The sequence below is a fragment of the Ammospiza caudacuta genome, chromosome 2 (genome assembly GCF_027887145.1).
Source record: "Ammospiza caudacuta isolate bAmmCau1 chromosome 2, bAmmCau1.pri, whole genome shotgun sequence".
NCBI classification, from domain to species: Eukaryota; Metazoa; Chordata; class Aves; order Passeriformes; family Passerellidae; genus Ammospiza; species Ammospiza caudacuta.
Window position 1 is genome coordinate 108994882 of NC_080594.1, and position 12700 is coordinate 109007581.

Here is a 12700-nt window from a genome sequence, read left to right on the forward strand (position 1 = left end):
AAGGAACCCCCCCTCCGGATCGTCGCTCGCCGGATACTTGTGCGGGCAGCCGGGATCGGGCGCGCTGGGCGCGGAGCTGCCCGCGGGCGGCGCGGGGGCCCCAGGCCGGCCGCCCCTTTCCCCCCGCCCCCCCCTCGCCGCACCTGGATGGTACCTCCCGCCGGCGACGCGGGCACTTTCTGAACTAGGAAGGAAGGGGCGACTCGGGGGGGGGTGGGGGGCGCCGAAGTCTGTATGGAATTACCTGCGCCCCCGGCGGAGCTGGCAGCGGTGGATGGATGGGCGCCGCGTCCGCGGCACTCGCGGCCAGCTGAGCCCCAGGAGTAAACACGGGGCTCCTCCGGCCGAGTGCGCAGTGTGGTGACCGGCACTCGCCTCGCTGACTGATCGCACCGGAGGAATATTTCGGGAGACTCCTGTGGGTAAGGTCATTTTATCCAGGCAAAAGCCCGGCATTGGTAAACTTGGTGGAGGGTGACTGAAATGGGCACTTTCGGGATTGCTGCATTACCCTGATGCGAGGGGCTCCAGCCGCTATTGGCAGTTGAGTGGAATAACTGCAGTGGGTCTTCTGGTGAGTGCTTTTTGCGATAAATTGAAAAAAAAATCTCCCCCTCTGTATTTATGCACCCTCTGGATTTGGGAGAGTACTGTCAGAGCAAGGAGTCTTTAATTTTACCTATTTTTATTTTTTATTTCCTTGGTTGTAATATATTTGACTGGAAAGGTTATGTGACAGCAAAGAAGCTCTCTGTGATGGAATCTAATTAATATGAGGTCGGATCCTATCCTCTGGTTAAATAGATCTTTCCAACTCTGTGCAGCGTTCTGCTGCATTTCATAGCTGCAATGGAGGTAGAGAAAATCTGCTTTTCAAGTTGTTAAACTTTAAGGTGGTGATCCTTATTGATCGTGGTACGGTGCACTGGTGCTAAAGGGGTTAAATGCCATTGGTAATTTGGGATTACAATGTTCCTGTAAATCCTGCAAGGAAATTATAAACTGAGAGGTGCTAAGGACAGAATCCCCTCAGCTTCATAGTAGAGAAAGACCATAAATGTCACTAGCCTGAAAATATCTCATCCAGCTGCTCTTACAAAATATCTTTTTTACCCAATAACTTACCTACTGAAACCTCGGACCACGTGTATGGGAGTTGGAAGATGTGCAAACAGAGATGCTATCTTCGGTATTTCATACATACATGCATCTGGCTGAGGGACTGTGTGGGAATTCATTCCTGTTACTTGTGGTGTGAAACGAGACGAGAGAAAAAGGAAAGATCATCTTCTTAAGAACAGAAGCGAGTGAGGGAAGCACTTCAGCCTTTAAAGATTTAAAGGGATCCGAGCAATGCACATTGGTAATCTCTCTCTGCAAAATCAGTTCTGATAAGAGGGAATGGGAGAAGGTTGAGGGAATCGATAGTGATGACGTTGTGCAGTGCAATGCACTGCAATGCTAAAGTTACACAGTGTGTGCGAAAATATGTACCCTCATGTACTGCTGGTGAGTTCATGCATAATGGATGCAAGAAGATATGCAGATCTGTCTGTAGGAAGATGGATGTATTTGTGCAAAGACGGCGATTATGTAACTTGATTACATCAGTGGCATCAGTCGCCGATAGTGGAATAATATTCTATAGCGTATCGATCACTTGGCTTAACTTTGTAGCGCTCCCGGCAGCGAGGGATGGAGACCTGGGCAGAGGAGGGGAGACCCTTGCTCAGCTCCCGACGCGGGGTTTGCCTCTTGCAGGCTGCCTTTGCATCAGCGTGCTGCTGGCGGAGTTTCCCCGGGACAGGGAGTTCACGGAGGACGAGGAGGAGGAGGAGGAGGGGGGGGGGGGCTGCCGAGGGCTGGCTCAGCCACACCCGGGAGAGGCTCCCGAGGAGCCCCGGCCGGGCTGCACAATGCTCCCATTGAGCGGCCCCGGCTCCTTCGCAAGGTCACACCGCAACCTGGGCTCGGGTGCGTGGCAACAGCTGAGCGGAGGAGGAACAAAACCGAAATTAAAATTGATCCTCCTCCTCCTGTCCCTGGCCATCGGCGTTCTGCTGAGCCCTGTGCTCCGGGCAGAGCCGGAGCCGCTTTGCCCGGGTGTGTGCGGCGCTGGGAGCCGTGAGCTGAGCGCTGAGCCGTGAGCTGAGCCTCTCTCGGTGCGGGCAGCCACTGCTCTCAGCTTTGGCAGGGTGCTGCTGCACGGTGTTACAGTACAGCCTGACTGACGGGGGAAAAGTATTGTCAGATACAACAGCTTCATGCACCTGTTACATTTGCAGGAACCCAAAGGTGGTCTCTTATTGCGTTTCAAATACCATAGAAGTGAGTGGAAGAGCAAAGGTGTAACAGGAGTCCCATTGGTTTAACTCAGACTTTTTTAGCAAATTGTCCTCAAAGATAGCAGTGTCAGGATATGCCTTAATGCCCCTTTTAGAATCCTGAATCACTTTTCCTATCTGTTCAGGGAGAGGAGGGGGAAGAGCACTCCTTGAAGACAGATAAGCTCACAAAGGCACTGCTGAGGGCCCATACCTCTAACACATGCATTTTCTGAAAAATGTAAGCCTGATGAAATCTTAACTCAGCTGAAATGAGTGATCTTATCATCACTGACCTGTGTCCTTCCCCACTTCACTCTGAATCCATTCCAGCAAAATGTCACTGAAATACTTTTCAGTTAAGAAGAGGTGAGGGCAGAGTGGGTTTTACATCTCTTGATAAACATGATCTTCACATACCTACTAGATTTAATGCACTATCAAACTCACAGTAATTTTACCCTACAGCAGCCTGAAAAATCATTTTTTCCTGCTTCCCTGAAAACATCAGTATTTTAAAGTAGATTCACCATTAGTTCATGACTATATTCATATTTCTGGAGGATAGGTCTGGGCAAGCACTAAAATATCCTGCAAATGCAGTTTAGAGTTTGACATTCATAGAGTATACTGAGTAAATTGGGAAAAAAAGGATAAGAAGTTAACTCTGTTTCCATCCTTCAGGGGTCAGAATAACACTATGGCAACTCCTATGCATTGCTACAGCTCTTATAATATTCAGAAATGTCCATTGCATACTCTCCCCCACACAAAATTACAGGCGTGCTCCTTTCACTGATTGCTTACAGGACCCCTTGTGACACACAGGCCACACACCTGTACCACCCATCTCAAAGGAGAGCACAATTGTCTCCTGAAGGTGTTATAAAACTGCTGCTGTAGAGGAGTAGGCACTGACAGTGTGGGAATGCATCACATGGTACATGTAAAGTGGCATGCAGCATGCAAGGATTTGCAAATTCAGGACAATAGAGAATGGTAAGCAACCGAGTTTTATTTATAGATTAATTTTATTGTTGTAGTTAGCCATGCCCGCTAGGTAAAAATAGAGGGTTTCAGCTGTTCAGTGCAACATCTCTTCAGTTTGCACCAAATGTAGCTTTTTTGAGAGGAAACTTTCCTTGCTGAAGTAAAGCTGTAAATCACTCGGACAAATGAAGAGAAAATGTGAAGAGAAATATTTACATAAAACATTCCCAGGCTCCGAATCTCAGACCACTGAAAGCAGTGAGATTTTGGCCACCCACTCCTCGCTATTGCTGGAGAGCTGGCTTTTAAAGAAAACAGCAGTGCATGGAGAATAATCTCAGTGCCTTCCTCTGAAAGAGCAGGCTTCTGGCTGTCATTGTCACAGAAAACAGCAGACTTGTTTTAGTGCTGATAGGAAAATTTGAAACAGGGCAGATCTTAATGAAACTTTTTTTACTGTTCAGTGATATTCTTGTAATTCAGAGTACTTTCTGTGGCCATTATGTTGAACTCATGTATTAGGAAAAAAACAAAAAAAAATTGGATAATTAACTGAGGCTTTCCTTCAGTGTATTTGCACTTACAGAGAAGTGTTTGAATATACTTCTGTGTTTCATAACAGCTGTGATATTTAGCGGCTGGGAATCTTTTTATTTTTATAGTTCACACTGCATGATAATATATGGCAATTGAAACATGAAGCTCTGATTAATATGATTAAAAAGTAGCAACTTATCTAGTGGTGCTGAAGTTGTAAAGTTTAATTATAGAAGCACCATTTGCACAGCTGTAGGTAAGGTTATGTCAGCATTTCTATTAAAACTCTGTCCTGTTTCCATCCATTGTGTCAAGGGTCTATGAAATAAGAATTCAAAGTAGAGACCATGATGGCTGTTTAGGTTACTGATATGGCCTGTCAGGTCAGTAATCCATGTGTTTCTTTAAGTCCTTATATGAATATCTACAGCAGCACCAAAGCAGCCATTATGCTTTATCAATTCAAGTATATTCTTTTATTTTAAAATGTAATTAAATATGCAGTGATGGACCACAGTGACTTATGACTCAGGAGGGAGCATTTAACATGTAATTTTTAATGCACTTTCATGTAGTTTTCATACTCCTAAAACAAAAACAGATTAAATGCAGCAATTAATTCTTTTTGTGACAGTTTAAAATTAATTTGCATTTAGGTGAAAACTCTTTTGGGGGGGGGGGGGGGGAGGAAGGAGAAAATGATGAAGATGAAAATTTGTGGGTTTTGAATGCTAATATTCAAGCTTTGCATATTCCCCTGAGGGTGTCACACGTGGAACTCCATCCTGCAGAAGGGGAAAGTACTGTGTCATTTGCCACAGCTCTGTAAGACCTGGGCAAGGAAATCAGGTAGTGCTGGCTCTCTGTTTTAACACTGAGCACTCTGTTTTTTCTAGGTCTCAGTGTACCTGTGTGTTATAGGGACTCCTAGGTCAGTTCATGGTGTTACACAGCACACTATTTATGCCTCAATAACTGGGTCTGAACAAATGAACCAAGGACATCACTCGGTCTTACTGCTGTATGTACTTTAAAGTTTCATGTTTGTAGGAACAGCACACAGACATAAGGATGATCCTTAAACAGCTGTAGCATCAACTGCAGCATTACTCACAAAGACTTTTCAATTGGGAATGAAGAAAAAGAAAGGGAGAACATGAAAACATTAGATTTTTGCCACTGCAGTAGATATTATTTCCATTGTATTTTTTACTTCTGGGAATAATTTAGGAAATTCTCAGTGTAGCTTACGAAAAGAGCTGCAGAAAGCTAATTCATGTGTTGAGAAGACCAATACCATCTATACAAATCTATACAATCAGCAGGCAGACAAGGGGTAGTGGTGTCACAAAGTTTTCTGTTCTCTGGTCCTTTACAGCTGAGCATGGTGAATAGAGCATTGTGAAAGAGGAAGAAGATGGAGACTGCAGAATGGGTTAATAAAAGCGGGGCAAAAAAGCTTGTAAATGTACAGACAGTGGTGGGGTATCTTCTCTGTCTTGTGAGATGGAATATATTTCTCTATTCCTCTTGTCTGTTCTTTACTAGGGATACGCAGCTGCTTAAAGTTATTGCAGTTCCCAACTCCCACTGCTCTTTTTTTTTTTTTTTGGAAAATCCTTAAAATCTTCAGGGCAAGGGCCATCAACTTTTTGTTTTCATCTTTTCGTGTCTGTTTCTAGTCACGCAATGAGACGGTGATCTCTCAGTTGAGGTAACTTGAGGTCTTTCTCCATAAAATAATAAATTAATGTCAGGAATATGAGAGAAATAATGTTTTCTGTTAAATGGAAAGACTGAAAAGGCCTATAATTTTAGAAAAAGCTGATAATTTGCAGAAATCAGACTTTGTTCTGACAAAGTATATACTTTGAATTTCCAACCAGGATTTCACAATACTCTTGCAAGACTGACACCAAGGTAGTGCAGCTGCTGTTCTTGGAGTGTCAGTAGCAATTTCTTTTCAATCCCAACCAAAAGTTTAGACTGTTCCAGGGAAAATGAAGTCATAGTGATGTGCATCCATTGTCATGTGCAGGGAAAGGCTTCTGCTGCTGGTTAGGAGTGGGCTTAACCACTCTGAGTTCCCAGTGGGCTTAACCAGCTCTGACTTGTCTGAGTTCCCAGACCATTTGCACCTGACTGAGAATTGCTGGGCCTGAATGGTGCAAGGAACCTGAGAGTATGTCTGTGCCCTGCCTACATCCATTCGACAGTGCACCTTTGCTGGATTTGACTCTGAGCTCAGATCATATGCCTCAGGGATAATTCCTACACCAGGATCTGTTGGTATGATGGAAACCTTGGGATAGAGCCACAATGTCTGCACAGGAATGTGTTTGGCCAGGATGCTTTTGTGTGGCACTGATCCCTGGCAGCAGTTTTAGCTCTGTGTCTGTCAGGTTGCTGCTCAGTGCACAGACTTTCAGGATGGCAGCAGAGCACAGCTGTTACCGTACAGCACCTTGGCATTCTGCATCTTCGATTTTCCTTTAATGCTTTCTGTCTCTTCCCACATTAAATCTTTTTTCTCCCTCCCCCCTCCACCTCCCTCCCCTCCCCCCCCCGACCCAAACTCTTTTGCTTATTTTAGAGTAATATAACTGGAAATGCATGGGATTTCCTTTTCAGCAAGTTGTGACTGTGATGGAGATACATATGCTTGTGTACCTATCTGTCAATAAGATCCGCATGTTCAGTATACACAGAGTTTTTTTAATTCAACATCTCTTAAGAACAGACAGGGCCTGTGAACTTTCTCTTAGACATTTCTTTGGGGAATCCCATAGCTGAAAGTGGTGTGCTTGCACCAATGTTAAATCAGGCTGGCTGATTGGCACTGTCTCTCTGCACATACATGTATATTTATTTATCATAAAATCAATAGAATATGCTGAATTGAAAGAGACCCATCAGGATCATTCGGTCCAACTCATTGGCCCTGCACAGGACACCCCAAGAGTCACACCAGATATCTGAGAACATTGTCCAAATGCTTTTTGGTCTCAGTCAGGCTTGGTGCTGTGACCACTTCCCTGAGGAGCGCGTTCCAGTGACTGACAACCCTCTGGGTGAAAAATGTTTTCCTGATATCCAACCTAAACTTCCTTTTACACAGCTCTAGGCCATTTCCTTGAGTCCTGTCACTGGTCATGGGAGTGAAGAGATCATCACTGTCTCCTCCACTTCTCCTCAGGGGGAATTTGTCACTGCACTGAGGTCTCCCCTCAGTCTCCTCCTGGCTGAACAGACCCAGTGCCCTCAGCCCATCCTCACAAGAATTCCCCTCCTGACCCTTCCCCATCCTTGTAGCCCTACTGTGGATGTCTCTAATACCTTAATGTACACTTTTGGGATCATTTCTGTAGCTGGTCACTAGAGGAGAGTTATGCACATGTACACATGCACAGATACAGGTACCTATGTATGCATGTACAGGCACATGCCTTTACCTGTGCACTCACTCGTATACCCAAAGGAAGACTGAGAGCAAGACATGAAGAGGAAATACTGTAGTTATTCCTCATAAAGGAAAACAAGCATCATTCAAACAAGCCATGAGGCAGTAGCTGGTTTTTAGGGTTGATTTAGTATTTATTTTTTAATGATCTGTAAATGCGGCATATTTGAAGACAACACAAATGTATTTTGGAATGTCAAAGCAGAAACATACTTTGAAAGGACTATTGAAGGGCTATATGGTATCAAATGTAATTTTAGAAATCTACATGGAAAAACTTTGAAAGATACAATCTAAATGTTTCCTGTAGGTCTCTCCTAACAGAACAGGATACCATCAAAAAATCTTACCCCTTGTTGTGAAGAAACTCAAGCAGGGTATTTTCTCAGTTCATAGTAGAAGAAAGTTTCATATGTATTATAAAAGAAATGTAAGACTTTGTGTAGTATTTCTTGTGTAACACTTAGAAACTCTTCACTGTCATACTCATTATGAATAATCCATCTGCCTTTGGTAACTTCTTATCCAGAAACCTATTAAGTAGGAAGAAAAGACCAGAGAATCACAGCCAAAAAAAAAAGTCTTCCATATGAAAAGATTCCCATGTGAAGAAAGAGGTGAAGATTTTATTTATTCAAAGAAAAAAAGAAGATACAATATGGAAGAACAGATGATGCAGGGAATATTGAAGGCTATGGAAAGATCTTTGGCTTATCTTATATATTGTTTTCCTGATGACCAGTAAAATTTAATTGTGGAAAATGTAAAATAAGTTAAGGAAAACACTCCTTTACATAGTTCATTCAAATCCTTTGTCTCATATGGACAAGGATACACTGAAGAGAAAACTCTAGTAAAATAGAATGGCTAGATAAAGACAGAATTTTGAAATGTTGCATTGCAATAGATACCTAGGTAAGAAGATTATCAAGCTATGTAACAGTGGGCTCTCACCTTGTGTACCTCAGTTGTGATGTAGCCAGTGAATGTATTTGTCATTTCTGAAGTGTTAAAGGATGCTTCTTCCAAAGGATTTCGTATTGGCTTCCCTTGGAGATGTCCTGTCTGAGATGGACTGTGTGTTCTGGAGACTTCACTCTCTGTTCATTTTACAAACCCAGCAATTGTACTACTGCTTAATAAAGATTTATTAATGTTGACTGAACAGCCTAATTTTGCTGTTTAAGTCCTCATTACTAAAGTCTTGGTCCAAAACACAGTGATGGAAATGGAACGAGGCCTACTGCACTCTGTAGGTATTGGATCAATCTCCAGCTTTATCATCTAATTTCCTAGTTTTTGTTATTTTCTGTGGGAAAACCCCCTCATTCTGCTTATGTTTAGTAGGTTAACATTGATTACAAAAAGAAAATCTTGTAAACTTTAACAGAATCCAATAAAGCTTATATTAAAGCTATATTATTGACAGTATAAACAGTCTTAGTAATTTCCATCATTAAGGGATATGCAACCCCCATATTTTGGTCAGTCACTGAAAGGAATGTCTCATTTCTTAAAAGGTTGTTACACCATCCCTGGTCTCTGGTACTTTCAGTTGCTGTGACGGAAAACTCAGATCTTTAAAATCAATCCCTAAAAATATATGCAGTGTTAGTGTACATCCTGAGCTAGTTCTTTCTAAAAAATTGTCAGGTTAATCAAAATACAAATAGGTTTCAGTCTTTAGTTAGTTTAACTTATCCTCCTTCGTACTGATTCTTCACTACTTTATATGTATAATGATGTATAATATATTCCTTATATATAATAATGTAAATTCTGTCAAAGGACAGTCACATGGCTCAATGGACAGACACTACATCTGACTGTTCAGTTACAAGGGACCTTCCTTAATTACTGTTTTCTCTGGATTTTGTCCATTTGTAGTATCAATGCTCAAGACTTCCATATTAGCTAATGCAGTGTATGTCTTTTATTTCTTTGGTGTCTGAAATCAGTCCCTTTCACTAGTTCCAAATATTGCTTCTCTGTAAAATTTTGCTAAATTTGTCCATACTTCAGTTTCTTGTCTCTGAAGACTGAAAGACATAAACACATTCTGCCTTCATGTCTTTTTAAGTGTTTTATCTATTTATAATATAAACTCTTTGCTTAATATTTCTATTTTATTATCTATGAAGTAGGGCTAGAGAAAAAGTTAATGCCAATATCTTCTTCCTGGCTCTGTGGAAATTAAATTTTTTGCCAGCCCTTGGAAATCATAGAAAGTATTTCCATTCTTCCGGCCTCCAGAAAAAAAGTAATTTCCATTTTGGTTGGAGGGTGGATTTTTAAATATTTTTTATTTATTTAGCACTTCGATTTTGGGAGGATTGAATCAAAAGAGGCCACTTTAGACATAAAAATTTATTGAAAACGTTTTTTGCTCAGCAGAAAATTAATCAAGGAAGATATTTTCAGAGTACTTAATGCAAGTTCTTAGCAGAACAGGACTCTCAGCTAAGGTCTTTACATGCTAAATAATACAAATATGAAAATAGTATTGTGAGTCATACTACTGGGGGTGGCTGGGTCAGCTGCCTGTTTCCTAAATATTAATCAATCTTTTTTAATTTGAGATTACTTCACTATTCATCTTCTAATTTTTCCCCTGTTGCCTGAATTAATTATAAATAAAATATGGATGGTCACGAATCAAATGTAGCTCGTGGCTTTCCTTTCTGCCAAGGTTCAGGTGTAACCCACCTGGTTAACAGAACAAAAATGTTGATGGTGATGGGGCTTTCTGATGCTGAACTTCGGCTCTGTGTTGGCTCTTACTCATCAAGTCTTAATCCAGTGCCCGGAGTGGGAAGGGCTGCTTGGTCTCAGTGTGGAGTGAATTAGATTTGGGAATTTTCACTCCTAGCAGCGAGGCTGTGTTGCTGCCTGCAGCTCGGCTGCCGGCGCGGAGCCATCACCTGCTGCATGCCCGCAGGTGCCGCAGAGAGTTTTACATGCGGATAACGGGACCGCCGGAGCGGGGCCGCTCCTGCTCCTCCGGCAGCAAATCCCAGCGGCGAGGGCATCTCGGGTTTCGTACGTGGAACCTCTGCTGTTTCTTTCAGGTCTCGTTAGTGGAATGGACGAGCCGTGCTCGGTGTCGTCCTTTGGGCTAATTCCAGCCGATTGCCGGCTCCGGAGCGCAGCGCTCCGCGGTGATGCGGGCGGCATTTCCCCATCCCGGCAGGAATGCCCCAGCCCGCGGGCTCCGCGCCCGCCGCAGCCCGTGCCTGCAGACTTGTGGTTTCCATAGCCCTGTTTAATAGAAGACATTTTTGTCTGCTCTGAAGATGCTCGTGCTCGCTGGTTTGGAATAATATTAAGTGAAGCAAGGGTAAACCGATTTCACACAGAATCTCCTGTCAGAGCTCTGTTCCGTCAAGAATAATGTTAGAGTAACTCCAGTGAAGCTGTTTCATTCGGTTTGCCAGATTGAGTCCAATGTGAACCTTCAACATAGATATTATTGCATTAATTTTAATGAATAAAGATCACAGACTTATTTAATTAACATAGCAAAAACCATTGTCAACAAGAAAAGAAGTTATACTGCACAGCCACTCTAATGCAATCACAAGAGTATACTTTATGGCTGTGAGAATATAATTTTCTTGTTAAAGACCTTTGATGTTTCTTTAAATATATAAAAATACAGGAAATGTGTAAAATAAGGCTTGCCAGCCATCTCGAATGCCTCTTGTTAAAATTAATCTTTTAGCTTTAATTTGTGTTCATTTAGATGGGTTTCGGATAATACTGGTGTATATATACAAGCATATATATAAATATAAGTAGAGGTATGCATGTACATACATAACTTTTGTTATGAAATCGTAGGTTTTAATATTGAAAACACAGCTATTATGTAAATTTGCATATGTTATTTTTTCCATTCTTTTTATCATTTTATTTGTTAAGGACTGTTTGACCACTAGAGTTTTACCTTTCTTGTGCTTTGCTGCCTGGTCCAACTACATAGGAAATGCTCCTTTAATTTGTTCTTGGGGAATTCAAGAGCACTCTGTTGGAGGTTTGCCTCCTCCACCAAGACCCACTGCGCAGTCCCACCTGCACGTCTGGTTCAGACCTACACACGTTCGTCTATCCAAGCTCCCTCATGCATCGCCACAGGAGCTGGTTCAATGTTTCTGGAAGTCAAGGAGTCAAGGAGCCACCAGCCACCTGAACGGCAGTACCTTGTCATGTGAATGGCAGTATCTTGTCTCTGTGCTAGTCCTGGATTCATAACTCAGAGGGAGTCTGTGTTTCGTAATAGGGGAAGCTGTGGGCAGTGCGTCTCATAGTTTGGCAGGAGCTGCTTGCTGTGTAGATGGCTTTAGATTACTGTTGGTGTCAAGATTTCAACATATATTTGGTATGTTTAATCCCACACTGAGACAGAGTATGAAAACCATTGCTTGAAAGCAATATGTATGTGTATAAATATAAGCCAGACTCTAGTTTATCTAATAATGAAACCTGAATGCAGGAATGCAAATGTTTAATGTAGCCCAAAGTGTATCAGGCTGTATCAGTGCCACCTGAAATATGTAAATAAGAGACTTTATTGCTTATTTGGCAGGGACTGTGGTTCTACAGTCCTCACTTTTACTATCATTTTTATTGACCTCTCAGAATGCTCTCAAATAAGCTATCAACCTTATGCTTTGTTTTGATGAATGAATGTTCAACTAGAGACAGTTTACTATAGAATTATCTTGTATTTTTTTCTACCAAGATTGGCACAATATTCTTAGCTTAAGAAAAAGGTTTTTTTCTTTATTATTCTTTTACTGGAAATTTATACTATATATTTATACTATATATTGTAGGATAGAGGAAAAATACAGTAAAAATATAATACAGTAAGACTGTGTTCATATAACAGCAATTTTTTGCACCCATAAACTTTATAGTTTGTTTTGAGGATTATCTATTAAGGCTCTAAATAAAAAGAAAAAAATAACTCACATAACTTCCATTCAGAAAATATAGAGAGGACACACTAGAAAAAAAAAATTGTAATTAAATTTAGATACCCATTTATTTAAGTCCATAATTTGTTTTAAAGTACAAATTGTCTTTCTGCTTATCTTAGAGGACAGACAGACCCTCTTACTATTTAAATCTTATTTTAAAAATAGCTTCATTATGAAGGGGCACAATTTTTGCTCAGTCCTTATCAAAGAATAAAATTAAACAAAAATATGCTGTCAACAAACACTCACTTTCCTGTAGATGGTCAGAAATAAAGCAGAGAACCATCACTGATCTCACTATCAAAATAGTATATTTTGATATACTATTCTCCTAGGAGTTTCCATAAAATTTAGCTTATGGAACTCAAAGGTTTTATAACAAGAGTTATGGGAGTTTTACATATGGA

At 41.4% G+C, this 12700-nt stretch overlaps 1 protein-coding gene across 1 annotated transcript in view; it reads left to right on the forward strand.

Moving 5' to 3' along the window:
* Nucleotides 1-259: 259 nt before the first annotated feature.
* IL1RAPL1 (interleukin 1 receptor accessory protein like 1) overlaps nt 260-12700 on the forward strand; it is a 669470-nt gene continuing 657029 nt past the window's right edge. Inside the window, exon 1 of the mRNA XM_058800041.1 lies at nt 260-422. The gene's annotated coding sequence lies outside the window, so the exon portion shown is untranslated. The remainder of the gene's footprint in view (nt 423-12700) is intronic.